This window comes from Equus caballus, chromosome 6, assembly GCF_041296265.1.
Source record: "Equus caballus isolate H_3958 breed thoroughbred chromosome 6, TB-T2T, whole genome shotgun sequence".
NCBI lineage: Eukaryota > Metazoa > Chordata > Mammalia > Perissodactyla > Equidae > Equus > Equus caballus.
Genome location: NC_091689.1, coordinates 77,137,501 through 77,143,350, shown reverse-complemented (window position 1 = coordinate 77,143,350; position 5,850 = coordinate 77,137,501). Strand labels below are relative to the sequence as shown.

The 5,850-nt window shown below is 45.4% G+C and overlaps 1 long non-coding RNA gene across 1 annotated transcript; it reads right to left on the bottom strand.

Moving 5' to 3' along the window:
• Nucleotides 1–736: 736 nt before the first annotated feature.
• LOC111773968 (uncharacterized) lies at nucleotides 737–2,313 on the bottom strand. The gene is made up of 3 exons (XR_002808724.2): nucleotides 2,175–2,313; nucleotides 1,311–1,413; nucleotides 737–858 (listed from the first exon to the last, which is right to left on the bottom strand). It is a non-coding gene; the product is annotated as an uncharacterized lncRNA (long non-coding RNA).
• Nucleotides 2,314–5,850: the final 3,537 nt, after the last annotated feature.

Below are 5,850 nucleotides of genomic sequence, written 5' to 3'. Positions count from 1 at the left end.
GTAACCCTAAGCCTAGAATGGCTGGAATGAAGAGAGAGTGAGTTTTTAAGGTGGTATAGTATGCAAAGAAAAGCTTGTTTGTTTGAGCTAACATCTGTTGCCAACCTTTATTTTATGTGGGACGCTGCCCCAGTGTAGCTTAACAAGCAGTGCTGGGTCTGTGCCTGGGATCCGAACCTGCAAACCCCAGGCTGCTAAAGTGGGGCACACAAACTTACCACCACGCCACTGGGCTGGCCCCAAGAAGACCTTTTGAAACCTTTTAAGCAGGAGGTGTTTGACGTGATGAGAAATGCATATTAAAAGATTACTCTGCTCAAGATCTTTCAATGGCTCAATAAAAGTGGTGAATAAACATGAAAAGGTGTTCAAGCTTACTGTTAAGTTAATGTTATAAATTTTATCAAACTGAGAAAAGCATTTTTAGTTCTGGCAAGAGTGCCATGAGGAAACTCAGTACTGGTGGGAATGCAAATTTGTACAATTTTTGTGAAAGGCAATTTGAAAATAAGTATAAAGAGCCTTAAAAGGGCCGTACACTTTCATAATAATATAAACATACTGGTCCACAAAGTCTTTTCTGGTATTTTTAACAGTGGAAAACTGAAGGGGGATGGTTAAACTATGATCTGTTCATACAGATCATACAAAATACGAAGGTATTTTGCAGCTACTTTAAACGTTTTCAGGGAAAAAATAGAATAACGTTAAATGCAGAAAAAATAGGACACAAATTATATATCATATTCCAGCTTTATTTTTTTTTAAAGACCAAAAAATACAAATTATTGATAGGTTATTTCTGGGTAGCAGAGGATTTTGTTTTTTCTTTATGCTTTTCTTTGGCTTCCAAGTTTCCTACAGTGAACACAAGTTGTATGATCAGAAAAAAACGTTTCTAAAAACCGCAGTCCTCACTGTTTGGGGGGCGTGGGGGAGAAGGGCTGGAGCCTTTGCTCTGGGCTGGAAAGCTGCCACCTTCCCCCTCGAACTGGCCTAAGGCCGCAGCCCGAGCACCTGGCTGTGACAGGCGACTGACGGATGGTGCCCACACGCAGCTCCCCGGGAGGGCTCGGCCTTCTCTGCCGGGGCCCGCTGGCTGCACGGGCTGAGAAGCCCCTCAGCCACAGGGAGGTGGACTCCCAAACCGTAACCAGCTGGAGCGCGTTCCCGCCCATCCTCTGCGCGCTGGAGAAAAGCCATGCGTGCTGTAAGGGTCGGGGCTTTAAAGCTCGCAGAGAACTAGGGCACGGCTTTGTGACGTTGAGTATATTCTCTGAGCTGGAGTGGCCTAAAAAAGTGCTACCTACCTCCCTTGAGGATGAAGTGAGTCAATAGATGTGAATGTTAAAATTTCCTATTTCCTTGGGGAATTTCTGCCCTTGTCGCCTGGACTGGTTTTCCCACTGTCTCCTGTTGGATAACGATGGAAATACAATTTGTCGAGTGGGTTTCGATCTAGCTGCATATTTAGGGTGGCAGACAGAGCTTTAAAAACAGCAATACATGGCCTCCCCCCAGACCAATTTAATCGTCCCTGGGTAGGGGATGGTTTACAGCCCGGGGGAGGCTGATGTGGAGCCAAGAAGCAAAGCGGGATGAAACTTTCTTAGAGCCCCTGTAGCAATCGCAGCTGCTCTGTTAGAACAACATAATTAATTAGATCACAGCTTGTCTTAAAAAACCATTTGGATTCTATCCCTGTGCTCAGAAGCAGCAGCAGCAGCATCTCACAACAGCCCCCCACCCCACCCCGTCCCTTTTTAAACCTTGTTTTCAAATTCTAGATGAGATCTTGAACAGTTCCCGGGGGGTTCACACAGTTCCAGGGTGCAATCATACTCTTGTAGGAACGCGGCCGTTGGGAAGGTCAGGCTGTGTATACTTAATTTTTTTTTTAAAACAAGTTTTTATTTACACACTTGCCAAAGGAATTATAGCCACTTCTAAAATTACCATTGTGACAGCTCTAAGTCGTCCTTTCAAGAAGTCTTTCTTTTACACTTGATAAGCCGATAGCACGTCCGCCTTAGCTCTACCAAGTGCCACGTTCACTCCCCATCACAGCAGCCCCAGCTGCCCCTGAGTGCTTCTTACTGGTCCAGTGCCAGCATTTTATTTATATTATCTCCCTTAATTTTCATAACAACCCTGAAAGTGGTCCTATTATTTACCTCATTTTACAGCTGAAGAAATGAGGATGAGGTCAAGTTACCGACCCAGGATCACGGAGCTAGTCAGTGGGAGAGTCAGAGCTCACAGAGGCCTCAGTCCACAGCCCCGCCTTCCCGCTCATCACAGGTCTACCCAGCTTGAGGGCCTGATACTCGCTCATTCCTGCTCAACCGGCCTGGGCAGTTTGGGCACCGGAAATGGCTCGTCCATATGTCTATTTCCAATGCCCCTCTCCAGAGTTCATGAAGTTCTCACAATCTCTCCCCTAGTCAACTATAATAACCGACTGGTCACCCGATTCAGCCTCCTCTTCCTGTTCATCCTTCAGACTCCTAGTAACCATCGAATTCAACTAACACTAATTAAATACCTGCTCTGAGCAGTGTAAGTTCCATATGCTGTATTGCCAACAAACTCTTTACAGCAGAACTTCTTCAAACAAAATCTTAAAACAATTACGAACGGCCGGCTCAGGCTAATGAGGGAGGCAGCAGCCTTGCTAAGCCAGCCTCTTGCCCATCCCCCAAAACCAACTTCCTTGGAGGCAGCCCTGGATCGTCCTATGGTCTCTTAGCACCCAGTATGGACCGTCCTTGGACATGATTTGCAAACTGCTTTATGGCCGTTCTCACTAGGTAACTAGATACAATTCCACAGCCAAGTAAACGCTCAACAGAAACGCATGCCCAAGTGCACCACGAGACAAGGATAAGAACGTTCAATGGCATCACCTGTAAGAGCCCCAAACTGGAAACAACCCAAGTGCCTTCAATGTTGGAATCTCATTCAGCAATGAAAATAAAGGCACTGTTACCATTGCGGCAATATAGATGGAGGTTATGAACGAGTTGAGGGAAAGATAAAAGAAACAAAATACAATCCAACACTGTATTTCTATATTAAGTTCAAAAATAGACCAAACTATATGATAGTATGTAGAGATCTACACTTAAGTGATCAAAAAAACTTTAAAAGATGTGATTGCTTTTAAACTCAGGATAGTGGCACTGATGTGGGGAGGTAGGAGGCTGTGATTGACATGGGGCAAAGGCCTTCTGGGGAGACGGGGATCTTATATGTGTTATATTTCCCAATAAAAATTTGTAAAAAAACAAAATCAAGAAGCCAACAATTAACTCAAAGCCATTGTTTAGATTTGTGAGTCAAATCTATCATTCTTCATCTCTTCCTTTCTTTCAATCCTGTCCCAATGGGAAAAAGAAATCTATGAATCTGGGGGGGAAGAATTCCCCACTGAAAGAATAATGCATAATGCATCACATAGGGAGGTGCTTCTGGTTGGGAACCAGAAATAAAGCAATCAGCGCGCGCGGGTCGGCGCGGGAGAATGAAGTTCTGTGCGGACTCTTCGCGTCGGGCTGTCTGTATTCGCCTGCGGCAGCTTTCAGCTCCTGCGATTTTGTTTTCACTGGTATTATTTTAACAAACAAGGCCAATTTTCAAAGGTTGTGCAACTCAGAAAGCTGCCTGTTCCCAGGCAACCGCCCTGCAAGAGCGAATTTGTTGCAAGGGTCAACCTGAAAACCAGTCTAGTGTGACGGGTCACAGACGGCGTGGCCGTGAACAGGGCCTCAGAACCGACCGCGCCGGGCAATCCATCCTCGAAAGCAAAGGCTGAACGTTTAACCCCGTCAGCGGAGGAGGCCCTCCAGTCCAGTCTAGTCCAGGGATTCTGGAGCCCCTCTCAACCGAGGGTGCTTCAACCTCCCAGTTATGTTTGGTTTGCGACTACACTTCGAGAAGCCCCTTAGGTTCCCTTCCCCCGGTGGCCGAGCCACTTCTCTGCTTGAGCCGCCTCACTCCCGCTCCTCCTGGGAATTCTGGGGAGAGGTCTGTTTCTGCGCATTTTGTCTGTGTGAGTGGAAGGTGCTTACAGCTTCCATCTCTTCCTAGTTACCCAACCCCTGCACCCGTTCGTCTACCATCTCCTCTCTTCCTGAAGCCGACCTCTCCAGACTCTCTGACCACTGGGTCTGTCCAATTTCTACCGGCCTTTAAAGGCTCTAATTCAAAGCCATTTTTCTTCCCCCACGAAGCCCTTCCCCACCTACCAATCAAATGAAGCCTGTCGCGTGGCTGAACTGCCCACTTTGTAATTCTCCTCCGGCCCTGGTTTTACCTTGTAGCTTACTGGGTAGCATTCGTAAGCTTGTCCCAGCCTCCCAGCAGGACTCTCCTTAACCCTCCAAACCAGCGGCAGAGGTCCTCGCTCCGCTGAAATGGCAAGCTGAAGGAGCTTTAAGGGAGGTATATACGCAGGCAAACATCTTATTAACATCCTAAAAACGTTTAGGAGGAGTAACTGTCCAACAGTCAGCTAACAGTTGTTCGAACTATACACCAGGATGGACAGTAGCTGAGTGGGAACTGTGGTTTCGGTTTACTATGAACCTTTGTCTTAGAAATGTCTCTTTGTTGAGGGAATCCCCAAAAAGTTTTTGTGGCTCTAGAAGTTAACTGATGCCAAATTAATAAATGTAATACTTGGAAAAGATATCTGAGGAATTATGGAAAATCTTACAAAGACAACAAATGCATAGGAAGAAAATACTTCATAGAAACAATGCAGCAAATAGAAACAAAGATTTGCACCAAAAATAGGTGTCTTGTGTCTGTACTAGCTGTCTGACTCCCGCGGAAAGAACTCTAATCACTCTCTATAATTAGGCTCTAGGCGTGCTGGCTACATAGCTCCACATCCTTGCCATCTGACCTTGGTCAAGGTACTTAGCATCTTAACCCTCTTTACCCCACTTGTAACACGTCAGGTTGTTATGAAGCCTGAGACGGTACATGTGAAATGCTTATTAGCACTGACTGATAGAGGAAAGTGTTCGGCAAATCCTAGTGATCAGCATATTTAAAGTTTGGAAACAATTTAAATGTCCATCGATAATGGGTCTAGTTAAATAAATCATGGTACACCCATACAATGGAATACTATACTATACAGCTGTAAAAAAGGGTGAGAAAGCTCTTTACATACCAGTATGGACAGATCTTAAGATACTAACATTTTTAAAAAGTGCAGCAGTGTTTACGATATGAAATATTTTGTAAAAATAATATTCATATTTGCTTGTATGTGTTCACCACCAGACACACACTTGAGAAACGTGAGCAGTGGTCCCTGGCGTGCGGGTGGGACCCAGCAGATGGGAGAGGGGTGGAGACTTCTCACTGAGTACCTTTTCGAAACGTGTTGATTCTTGAATTGCATGGTTGTATTCCCTATTCACAGAAGTTGCTTTTTTAAAGCAGTTTATCTTTTGAATACCTGTATCCAACGTGGACTGTATTTCAGACTGAAATTTGCAGGAACCAGGACTTCACTCGATAGCTTTTCCTAACATCTAAGCGTAGTCTTACCATCAGAGGAAACGGACCCGCTTACCTGAGTAAGTGACAATGTGCCTCAGCCCTTATCTACACACAGTGCAGTCCTGGACTTAATCTTTACCAACAGAAGTATTTGCTCCTCTTCATGAAAGGCGATACGAATGCAACTGCGGGGTGACAAAGGTCAAGGTAGTGGAGAGAGTTCACACCGGCTGTATTGCAACTAGAAAGTGGCGCTGTCTTCATTTGTTTCGCTGCCTCGGGAGAAAGTAGTTACAGGGCTGCGCATCTCGGTGACTATTTTGTGTACTCAGA